The sequence below is a fragment of the Zea mays genome, chromosome 4, assembly GCF_902167145.1.
Source record: "Zea mays cultivar B73 chromosome 4, Zm-B73-REFERENCE-NAM-5.0, whole genome shotgun sequence".
Classification (NCBI taxonomy): Eukaryota; Viridiplantae; Streptophyta; class Magnoliopsida; order Poales; family Poaceae; genus Zea; species Zea mays.
In genome coordinates this window covers 235,950,771-235,963,684 of record NC_050099.1, presented here as the reverse complement: position 1 = coordinate 235,963,684, position 12,914 = coordinate 235,950,771, and the positions used below count along the sequence as shown (strand labels likewise).

The 12,914-nt window shown below is 41.5% G+C and overlaps 1 long non-coding RNA gene across 1 annotated transcript; it reads left to right on the top strand.

The window, feature by feature from the left end:
* Nucleotides 1-11,696: 11,696 nt before the first annotated feature.
* LOC103654754 (uncharacterized) lies at nt 11,697-12,272 on the top strand. The gene is made up of 2 exons (XR_566314.1): nt 11,697-11,795; nt 11,886-12,272. It is a non-coding gene; the product is annotated as an uncharacterized lncRNA (long non-coding RNA).
* Nucleotides 12,273-12,914: the final 642 nt, after the last annotated feature.

The window sequence follows — 12,914 nt, the reverse complement described above, 5'->3', positions numbered from 1 at the left end:
GGCCAGAACTTAGATAAAGGAAACAAAAGTAAGTGCCTTATATTAAAGGGTTCAACTTCTGTATCACACTACAAAATGCAAATCGGGCCATCAACCAATAGAAAACAGTGCATATCATGTGGCTGTTCTGCAAAAAAATGCACTAAAAATCAGGGACTCCCGGCTCCAACCCACTCTGCCTCCCAAAGAAGAAAGGAAACAAAACCCCTTTCTCCAATGAATTCACTACCATTGTATCCAGAGCCCAGACCTCCACCAGAAAGAACTGCGCCACCAGCAAGTAAAGATTGTTTGGTAGCTCGCCACTACGGTTTGCATCGCAGAGGTAGTTGTCACTGCAAAGAAAAAAAAAGAAAGGAACATTAAGTCATGGGATAATCATACTGAACTAACGTCATTCATTACTTAAAACAAAATACCACTTAGGCGATGAGGAGAGCTCCTCCGCGAGAGCTGATGCGAGCGGGTACTGAGGTGCTCGAGCTCGTCGATCAGAATGACGACGATGGGCTTGGAGCTGATTACCTCCTCCTGTTCTTGGTTGAACGTCTTGCCGCTTATTAGGGGAGAAACAAGGACTAATTAAGTATGAAAAAAATTCAATGCCTCATTACAACCATGATATAAATGACTAAACCATATTAATAATATCGATGACTGATAATTTTGACTTATTTACATATCAGTTTTGTGGGTGCATGTCAACGAAATTTGCAACTTGTAAACATAACGTTTACCTGCATATGACAGGCACGGCGGTCTCGGACTTCTTTATTTTCTCCTTCAACAAACTTTTGCTTCTCTTGATGGACTTCATTGATCTCCTCTTTGGTTGATGGACGGCCACATGAGCTTGTGTTTATAGAAGGAACACTTCCAAATTTCCTATTCTAAAACAAACAGAGGATCTAATGTCACTTCAGTTGTAATCAAGCAATAGAAACTTATCGCAAATAATAAACAAAGCATACGATTTCAAATGCAAAGGATTGTGAAAACATAGTATCAATACATCACGGAATTCATTGAAGAAAAAAATGTTTATTGTCAAATTATATACCATTTTCCTTGATTACTGGAATGTTTAGCTCCTTCTCTTCATCTTCATAATCAAGATCCATTATGTAAGAGGCAAGAAGCAAAAATGAGGTCAAGGAAACAAAATACTCCATAAAGAAATTGTTTAGATCAGTCTTACATGAAATAAAACTAATAAAAAATCAATGTTAAAAAGGATATTCATCAACTTTGACATGGCACTTTCACTTTTCTTTGATTCCCTAAGTGCAGCCTACAGGATTAAATCCAAGTAAGTATACAGAGCAAATCCAACAGAGAAAAGTAAGTACACATTACAATGAGATTTACACTGGAAAGTGCAGGATAAAGTCATGTCCAAGCACACACTTGACAGTGGGTCCAGGCTTGACCTCGAGACCTGCAAAACACAGAGCAATCTGAGATAGATTATATGAAGAACACAAAACTGATGTTGTTAGAACAATCATTTCACAATGCACAAAATTAAGAAATATAGGAGCATACCTCTCCCTGCCATGTTGAGAATATTTGTAGTAGAACAAATTTCTTATCCGAGGAAGGATACAATACGAATGATCTAATGTTTTTAACAAAGGTAACAAAAGAACAAACATCCTAATTCAGTGGCATCACGTCCTATAATAAGACCCTATTGAAACAGGACACATTGACAGATGCATGTTTTAAAAAGCTAATAACTGACAACAGTAACATAAGCATTGCGAACAACATCTTTGATTATTGTCCTTTGTGAATCGTTGAAGCCAACAAATTTCACTCTTGCGGCTCTTGCGGGCAATGTAACTCAACACTACAATTGGAGTACAATTCACTAAGAGAGCAAGATTATGGTGAGAATCTGAATAAATTTGTCAAACACTAAATTACTACATGCTCCAAGCGACTAAAACACAACCACCTGGCTGACTTTCAGTTGCTGTTGAAGCCTAGCATGATGCACTTTAATTAACATGGAGTACATGGAAATAGATGGAAATGGCGGCGGCTGGCATACCTTGGTGGCGCTTGTTGGTCTTGCACTGCGGGCACGCCTGGGTGTCATCCTTGCGATTGTACTCGTAGCAGGGGCGGCACATGGGGAAGCCATAGAAGGTGCAGAGGTCGCTGTCCTCCGTGGTGCCCACGCTTCCCCCATTTCCAATCTCGGCTTAGACCTGCTCATGTGCACCAAATGCAGACCACCACAAGCATTGAACCCAATAACCTCGGTGAGAAGGGCTTCCGCTTCGTTCGTGTTTCCCTTGTCGAGGGCAGCCTCCGCCTTCTCCCTCGTGGCCAGCGTGGTGAGCCCTACGGCCGCATCGAATTCCGCGGGGCCGAGGAGGTGCTCCAGTAGCTGCGCACCTCGCGCCGCCGTGCCCACGTGGTCGAACACCGCGGCGCTCCCAGGGATGGACGTGTGATCCACCTGGGACCGGGGGAGTTGAACGCACGCACGACGGGTGGGAGAGTGTGGACAGCGCGCCGCACCCGTCGATCGGGTCGCAGATCTAGGCATCGCGGTCGGATCTGGGCGAGTAGGGCGCGAATCCGGGCATGGCGGCGGCAATGGTGAGGAGATCCGGGGAGGAGCGGGCGGCATGGCGGCGGCAATGGTTCGGGGGCGGCTACGGTCGTGCAGTCGGGCTGGTTCGGGAGCGACTGCGGGTTCTACGGGTCGCGCAGGGTGAGCGTGCGGTATGCGTCGGGCGGGCGGTTCGCGGCAGCTGCGGTGGCCGCAGCGGGATTTACGGGATTGCGGCGTGCGAGCGGTTTGGCGGGCGGGAGGCGGTTCGGCGGGGGCAGTCTACACTTGGTTCTTAATAGTTAGTAGAGATTACGACAATTGTATGACAAGTTCATTCGTCATTGATATGTGATTATATTTTTTAAAATGAAATAACATATAATTGATGTAACGGCAGGTCCACATCAAGGCTAAATGGGTTCAACATGAGGTGTTTATTAATGTAACACATTAATTTTTTTTGATTTTTCAACTATTTGTATTAAAGTACCTCTAGTAGTTAGCTAATTTGTAGAATTTTACCTCCCATCACCTCGATTATTAGCCCATAATATATTAACTTGTCCACGAGGACAAATCTTTCCGATATGCACATATGGTCAAATATTTGTTTTATAGATGCAAAGAGGCAATGGCAATTTTGTTTCACATCGTATAATTCCCAACCTATCTGACGTCTTCGAACAAGAGTGGACCTTAAAAAAAATTTACTTCAAAAGAAATGCGAGCACATTTAAAGTGTTTAGGGTCTCAAAAGATATTTTTACATTAATAGCTAGACCTTAAATAATGTTATTTAGAAAATAATTCACATTATTAGAAAATAAATAGTTGCCGATCAAGATAAAACGAGAAAGGGACAAATATATTGGTATTTTATTTGGGACCCGAGAGAAAATAAATAGTTCCACCTTAAATAAAGCTCTTTAATCATTTAATAATTTTTTTATAAAATAGACTCAACTCCTTGTAATAGAATTGTTTGCACAAAATATTAATTATATACAAAGATGGAAGCGAAGCTCCACAACTAGAATGGCCACATTGTCTTAATTAATTTATTTATTTGCATATGTAAAAGTCCTGCACCACAAAGCCCAACCAGAACTCCATGTCTCCCTTTTTACCGCTGTCGGATCTATTTTGAAAGTTTGTGTTTTTATTAAACCCTAAAACGGGAACTGGGAGGGGAGTAGGGGATTAAGGGGGTGTTTGGTTGCTCCTGCTAAAGTTTAGCCCGAGTCACATCAAGCGTTTGACTTTTAAATAGGAGTATGAAATATAGATCCAACCAACTGGACTAGATTCGTCTCGTCTTTTAATCTTCGGCTGACAAATTAGTTTTATAATCCGACTACATTTAATACCCGGAACGAAGGTTCAAACATTCGATGGGACAGGGGCTAAATTTTAGCGGGGTGTAACCAAACACCCCCTAAATCATCTGGTCCTGTCTTGCACTCTCTAGAACCGGGAGGAGAGCAAGGCATGCGACGTTTTTCCTACCAATTGGCTCTCGTCGTACGCCATTGCTGCATGAGGTGAGGCCGTGGTGAGGATCCCGCGCCACCTCGCTCTCGGGTGCCTCCGCCCCGTCCGTTGCAGATGGCGACTGGCGGCTAGGGTTTTCTGCACGAGGTAAAGATCTTGCACCGCCTCAAATCAGATTTCTGTTGTGCCCCTTTCTTAGGATCTGGATGAGGTAGGCGAGGTAGAGGAGGCCAAAACATGGGCCAAGGCGGTGATGCTCCTCATCATGTGCGGCGATCACCACGCATCTGGCGAGGCCATCAAGGATGTGCTTTCTGTTAGAAAGTTAGGCATTTTTAGTTTTAATTTAATCCAGAAAATCAGTGCGATATATGTGATGACATGTATGTGCATGTGTGTATAACTACTCGCATAAGCAGTAAACAACAATGAAACATGCACAAATACGAAGAACAGAGTGTACCCAGCGGAGGGACCGATGCTCAAGGCACCAGTGGCTCCATTCACACGAGACATCTCGTGTGTTTGTTTGATGTAGCCGTACGAAGTCGGTGCAGGAAGATGTACGCTGTGCAGTCCCTCGAACGGTCGCCGGTCGCCGGGAAGAAGAACAGCAGCACGCGTCAACTCGGGAAGACGTCGAACGAAGCAGCTGGACAAACAGATCACGCGAGCAGTCGCGAAGACGCTCCCCAAAAATCTGATCGCCCGCACACCCGTGCAAGTGTATCTCTGCGGTCGGTGATTTCGGAGGCCTGCTCTCCCACTCTCTGTGCTCGCAAAAGATGGGACGAGAATGTGTTGTTTGCAATTCGCGTGAGATAATTCGCGTGACTGGAAGAGCCCTCCCTCTCCATTCTTATAGGCGGTCAGAAGAAGGGAGAAGGACAACGGACAGAAACGGTCGCGCATTAGAGCTGGAAACTGACGACAGTAACTGACGTCCGTTACTAGCCATAAGACAGGAAACGGACGGTTATCATGACGGTCATCACTCCAGGCAAAATGCGCAACCGTTTGAAAGGAATATTCGGACCAAGGTCCGATCTACCATGAGCCACGAGGCACGAGCCACGAGCCACGAGCCACGGCCATGGCCGTGGGCCACGGCCGCGGCCGCGGCCCGGCCCGGCCGGCGGCGGCGGCGGCGCGCGCGCGTGTGTGGCAGTCCTTCATCCTTTTCTCAACTTCTCAATAGATGCACCAATGGTCCACCTATTTAAGTTGATTGATTTGTCCTTTGAACTTCCAATATGGTAGTAAATAATTAGTACACCATAGCATTAAAGTGGGCCATTAGCATTGACTATTATTGAATATTAATTTGGGCCAAGCCCACATTAATCCAACAATCCCCACCAAATGCTAAGTCACACAAAAAGCTCTCATCATCTCAAACGTTTGATATACTGGTGTTTCGATGGAGACTGTTAAGTTGAACATCCACCTAGAACTTAGACTACACTTGACCACAACTGCACAATGGACTAGGCCTTGAATTGGCAGTTTTGCGTGGAATGAGTTTCATCTAAACTCTTTACCAGTACTAGATTGCTGAACGCATCCCCTCTGGTTGGAGCATATAAGTCAAACTCCATAGCCTTTCATGGGTATCTAGAAACCACCCAGATCTCATAAACTGTGACTAGCAGTTAACCCATATAGGTATGTTCCTCTAAAGATGTTCTGTAGGACAACATCTTTGCTTCACAAAGCCACTTGGAACATATTAAGGTGTAAACACCAACCTACCTTACAGTAAGGAAAGATATGCATCTGAAATGAGCCTTATTAAGGGTCTTTCCTCTCAGTCTACCACTAGCTTGTTTCACCATTCTAATTCACGGGATCTCTGATCACATAGAACAGGTTACCACTATGATAAACTTTAGGTGGGTCTCATGCCCATCTCACTTGATGCACTATCTATCACACTACGTGATAGCCCCTTAGTAAATTGATCTGCCAGATTTTTAGACGTATGGACATAATCCAACGCTATTACTCCGGAGTTTCTCACTTTCCTGACAGATTTCAAACGCCTCTTTATGTGCCTTGTCGACTTCATATTATCCTTAGAACTGTTTATCTTAATTATCACAGTCTGATTATCACAGTTCATGGAAATAGCCGGCACAGGTTTTTCAACCACCGGTAAATCCATAAGGAGTTCACGAAGCCACTCAGCCTCAACTGAAGCGGTATCTAATGCTGTGAGTTCTGCTTCCATAGTCGACCTCGTTAAGATGGTCTGCTTGCAAGACTTCCATGAAACAGCACCACCTCCAAGTGAAAACACATATCCACTTGTGGCATATATCTCATCAGCATCAGATATCCAATTTGCATCACAATAACCCTCCAGCACTGTTGGGTACCCGGTATAATGGATGCCTAAACTCATAGTACCCTTTAGATAGCGCAAAACTCTCTCAAGAGCACGCCAGTGATCATCTCCCGGATTTGAAACAAATCGACTAAGTTTGCTCACAGCAAATGAGATGTCAGGCCTCGTAGCGCTAGCTAAATACATGAGTGAACCAATTATTTGGGAATATCTCAATTGATCCCTAGCTATCCTTCGATTTTTCTTTAATAGCTTACTAGGATCATAAGGCATTGGAGCAGGTTCACATTCGCTAAAACCAAAGCGACTCAAAACCTTTTCCACATAGTGGGATTGCACAAGTGTGATCCCACCAATGCCTTCTCTTAGTAGCTTAATGTTAAGAATAACATCAGCTTCTCCCAAATCTTTCATTTCAAAATTATTAGACAGAAAGTCTTTTGTCTCTTTAATCACATCAAGACTCGTCCCCAAGATTAGAATGTCATCAACATATAGGCATAAAATTACTCCCTCGCCCCCACCATACCGATAGTATACACACTTGTCTGCTTCGTTCACAACAAAACCGGCAGATGTCAAAGTTCTATCGAACTTTTCATGCCATTGCTTAGGTGCTTGTTTTAGGCCATATAAAGATTTCAATAATTTACACACCATGCCTTCTTGACCGTTTGCTACAAACCCAGCTGGCTGCTCCATGTAAATTTCCTCATCTAGCTCTCCATTTAGGAATGCTGTCTTAACATCCATTTGATGGACGAGTAGACCATGAGAGGCAGCCAAAGAAAGTAGCACACGAATTGTGGTCAATCGAGCCACATGTGAATAAGTATCAAAGAAATCCTCACCTTCCTTCTGTGAATAGCCTTTAATTACAAGCCTCGCCTTGTACCTTTCAATAGTACCATCAGGCCTAAGTTTTTTCTTGAACACCCATTTACTTCCAATGGGCTTACACCCATAAGGACGCTCAACTACCTCCCAAGTTGCATTAGACATAATAGAATCCATCTCACTCCTTATTGCTTCCTTCCAAAAGTCAGCATCAGGAGAGGAATATGCCTCTTCAATGGTACTTGGTGTGTCATCCACAAGATATACAATGTAATCATCACCAAAGGACTTTGCAATCCTTGGTCTCTTACTCTTTCGAGTTGATACATTGTCATTTTCCACATGATTATGTATATGGGATTCCTCAGTGTGTTCTACCGGAATAAAATGCTCATGGGGTATCGTTGGTTCATCATTAGACGTATCATGTGTAGCTTTCATGGGAAATTCGTCCTCAAAAAACGTAGCATCTCTGGACTCCATAATTGTACCAACCAACATGTCCGGTACTCCAGAGTTTATAATTAAAAACCTATATCCAATGCTGTGGAAAGCATACCCAAGAAAAACACAATCAACAGTTTTCGGTCCTAATTTGCGCTTCTTGTTAATTGGCACATTCACTTTAGCCAAACAACCCCAGGTGCGCAAATAGGAGATATTTAATTTCTTCTTTTCCCATTCCTCGAATGGTGTGATTTCTTTGTTCTTTGTGGGAACTTTATTCAGGACATGACACGCCGTCAAGATCGCCTCACCCCACCATTCCTTAGATAGCCCTGAAGTCTCTAACATGGCGTTAACCAAATCAGTTAGAGTACGGTTCTTTCTTTCAGCAACCCCATTGGATTGTGGTGAGTATGGCGGTGTCCTCTCATGAATAATACCATGTTCCACACAAAAATCAGAAAAATCACCCGAAAAATATTCTCCACCACGATCAGACCTTAACCGTTTAATTTTCCTCTCGAGTTGATTTTCAACTTCAGCTTTGTAGGTCTTAAAATAATGCAAAGCTTCATCTTTTGATTTTAAGAGATACACATAACAAAATCTAGTAGAGTCATCGATAAAAGTAATAAAATATCGCTTGCCTCCTTTAGTCAATATTCCGTTCATCTCACATAAATCGGAATGTATTAAGTCTAGTGGTGCCAAATTCCTCGCCTCCGCAGCCTTGTGAGGCTTGCGAGGTTGCTTAGATTGCACGCACACCTGGCACTTAGAACCTTTGACTAAATCAAATTTCGGGATTAAATTTAAATCTGCTAACCGCGAGACACAACCAAAATTGATATGACAAAGTCGTGAATGCCAAATATACGACTCATTCGAAACAACATTGTTCACAGACTTATTACACGCATCATGCAAAGATAAGCGGAACAAGCCTCCGCTGTCATAGCCTTTTCCAACAAACGTTCCATACTTAGACAGTATACATTTATTAGACTCAAAGACAATTTTGTAGCCATCTCGACACAATTGAGAGCCACTAACTAGATTCTTTTTGATGGAGGGGACATGCTGCACGTTCTTCAATAGCACCGTCTTTCCCGAAGTAAACTTCAGAATGACTGTACCAACACCAAGAACACGCGCATGTGATCCGTTCCCCATCAGCAAGGCTCCAGTCCCTTTGCACTGATAAGAAGAAAATAAAGAAATATCAGCACACACATGAATATTAGCACCGGTATCAGCCCACCACTCAGGGGATTGACACACTGAAAGAACAGTAGGTAAAAGATTACCATACCTCGATGTTCCTTCTGCAGTCTCGCTAACAACCATGTTTACTGTTTTCTTCTCTTGAGCTGGTTTTTTCTCTTGCTTAAATTTGCGGTCTGGACAAGCGCTTGCCCAATGATCAGTACTCCCGCAAACAAAGCAACCAGCTCCTTTGTTCTTCTTTTTGAACGAGGCTGCCTGCTTGGGCTTCGTGGCATTCTGTTGCTTGTTCTTCTTTTTATTATTATGTGATGCATTGGAGTTCTTCTTTTGTACCATATTGGCACTAGAAGTCTCAACTCCTTTTCCACGAGTGTCTTTTGCTCTCGCCCTCTCCTCAACATCAAGAGAACCAATAAGCTCAGCCACGCTAAACTCTTGTCTCTTATGTTTTAGAGTGGTAGCAAAGTCCGTCCAAGAAGGTGGCAGTTTAGCGATAATACCGCCGGCCACGAACTTGTCAGGCAAGACACATGGGAATTGTTCGAGTTCTTTAGCCAGTGCCTGTATTTCATGAGCCTGTTCAACTACAGGACGGTTTTCCACCATCTTATAGTCAAATAGCTGCTCCATGATGTACAGCTCGCTACCAGCATCAGAAACACCAAACTTCTCATCTAATGCATCCCATAACTCTTTTGCAGATGTGCACGTTAGATAAGAATCAACATACTTGTTGGCAAGAGCGCCAATCACGGCGCCTCGAAACAGGTTATCGGCAACGTCGAACATTCTCTCCTCTTCAGGAGTGAACTGTTCGGGTTTCCCCTGTGCGGCGTGATAGCAGTTCATTGCGGTCAACCACAGTATCATCTTACTACGCCATCTCTTAAGTTGATTGATTTGTCCTTTGAACTTCCAATATGGTACTAAATAATTAGTACACCATAGCATTAAAGTGGGCCATTAGCATTGACTATTATTGAATATTAATTTGGGCCAAGCCCACATTAATCCAACACTTTCAGTCTTTCACCTAGGAGCTTGGCGATGACTACCAGGTAAACTAAAAAATACCAACCCTGAGCATGCAGTTTTGCCATTACAAACATGTTTTTTTGTTTACAACAATCTGCTCATTTTTTCTGTCAAAGCACTCAGTACGTCAAAAAAAGTATAGCCTTGAACATGCATCCAGATATTATACTATGTTATCATCATGAAAATATGGTTGCCTACATCTATTAATGTGAGGTAAGCTAGAACCAAGTCCTCATTTGAAACGGTACTCACCTCAATTTAGTTGTTTTACTTGAGAGCTATTTAGTTGAAAGACTCATCACCACACAGTTTAACTATGAGCAACCTTTATTTAATCATTACAGTCTACGAGTACTTAGGCTAAGGGTGTTGAGACCTCGGCATAGTAAATAGTAATCTTAGATAAGTTCATCTGGTGACTCTAGCAAACTCCTTATCATGATTTATGGGGTGGATAGAACAACACAAACCTCTATATTAATTGTATATTTTTTATTAGCAAAGTTGGTAAGATGGTAAGCTCATCACGAGAACCCGTCCCAATGTATATATTTTACTTGCTATTAGTTGCCGTTACTATTACTATATATTATAGCGTGGAAAAAATCACGTTAACAAAAAAAAGAATTTTTGGCATGGGATCCAACAAAGCCTCAACTATCTCACTGACTGGTCGTTGCTTACTTCCTGTTCCACTGCAAATCGTAATGGTGCTTACCTATTTCGTTACATAACCTCTATAATCTAGAATGTGTTTGATTGACTGCTTCTAATTCCCTTTTGCCCTAAAATTGGTTTAATGTCTGTCTACTTCATCTGTGATGATTGTGTTTTATAAGTACGCCATGCTTCATTTGGTTCACCAAGTTATCTGCTGGCGTAATCTTTTTACTTCCATGGATGCGTCTTATTGCCCGCTCATAATACCCTGTTGCCCTAAAAATTGGTGTTAATGTTTGCCTGCTTCATCTATGATAATCCTATTTTACAAGTATGTCGTGCTTCATTTGGTTCATCAATTTACCTGTTGTTCTAATCCTAAGTCACCATAATATCAACATTGCACAATAAGTCCTATGTGATATCTGACCATTTCATAACATCAAAAGCCATTCTTTTTAAACAATTGCATTCTACAGCGGTACAGCCTGAATCATTCAATTAAATTGTTGTACCATAATTGATGTTTTGTGCAGATTCTTTGTTTCGCTAAGTTCAACGAAATTTTTTTAAGGGGACAAGTAGAGTTGGACAAAAGGGTAATTCATTTTAGTTGGTTTTAGTTACTAAATTAACACCTCATAAAAAACTTAAACAGAAACAAATCAAACACATGTGAGTGCCTTAAGCATGTCGTCAGTTTAATTACTTATAGCAAAATAAATGTTTACATACATTGCTCTGCAATTACTAACCTGCCCTTTAATTGATCCTGCATGCTGCGCCACCAAACGGCCGTTATGAAACTATGTTTCATCAAGCTGCACCCATTTCAACTGCAGGACCATATGTTTTATTTCTTGACATATGATTGTGATGTCCTAATTATTCGTTGAATTGTATTTATTTTTGTTATTGACGCATGTTACTTGAGGACTGCTTCATTTACTGTTTTATTTAAATGTTTTATCACTATTTATATCTAAAATGTATTTTGAATTGTTATTTTGAAATCTAACTTGTACCTTATTTTAAGACCTTCATTCTCACCGGACTCATTTTATATCATTTCATAAGCAAGAAAAATGTAAGGATGCTGAACTTAGTGCAATAGATCTTTTAAAGGACATGCATTGCAACAAAAAGAAAGGTTTTAGTGAAAATATTGAGAAAGCTATTGTAAGTGCTTGTTTTCCTTTCATGTTTGTACTCACAACTTGCAACTTCTGGTATACTATACTGATGAATAACCTTTAACCTTTATATTAGGTTGACATGGAAGAAATAATGGTAGCACCAATTTAGGATGGATAACAACCAAAATATCCTACAAAAGTTGTTTCTAATATCGTACCGGGCTCCAGTGTGTTCCTATGCAATGTTGGTCTTCGGTCTGCATCCAAGAAAAGCTCCATAGCGTCAATTTCTGCAAAGGTTCAACAACTTTAGGATGAACTTGAGATCAAGAAGCAAGAAATATTTGCAGCGAACAAATTCATGCGATATTTTGGTTGTGATGTGTAATATTCCTTGACGATATGAATGCTTATGATGTGTTCCTTCTAATGACTATTGTATCTATCACAAATGCTTTGGCACATCACTGCCATGTCATCATATTTTATGATGAAAATATTCGTCACAAATGTATTGCCATAGAAGCGGCCACCAGTCCACCACCTTCCAATTTGTGATGAAATTTTGCCATGTCATCTGCCACACGATCAAATCTATGACAAATATTTTTGTCATAAACATTTTGCCACGTCACATACCACGTCATCACTATTAGCCATGTGGCAATGCACGACAGTACAAATTGTGACATTTTCAAAGGCACTTATGATGAAATAAAGTGTCATAGATTTTGTGACGAATCTGGTATGCGTCACCAAACCTATGACATTTTTTTGATGATCGTCATTGTAGTTCATTTAACACGCACCTTCTGTGACGATGTCCTTTTTGTCACAATGGTGTCACCAAAATACAACCTATGACAAATAAACACTAGTTAGTGACATAATCATAATGTCACAGAAGGCCTAAAAGGTTGTAGTGATTGATGATGTGACATTTTCATTATGCTGGATATAGCATAATAGTAGCTCAGGGGATGTAGTTGTAACACCCCGGGGTCCATAAACACCCCGGAATGCTACTAAACAACACTTCTGACATCTATATATAAAATTTCGGCAGCATCTCCTTTGCAAAATTGCATAAATGAGGGGGCAATAGTATATAAACATATATCATGACAAAAATATACTAAGTATTATTAATCGGCTAGAAAAG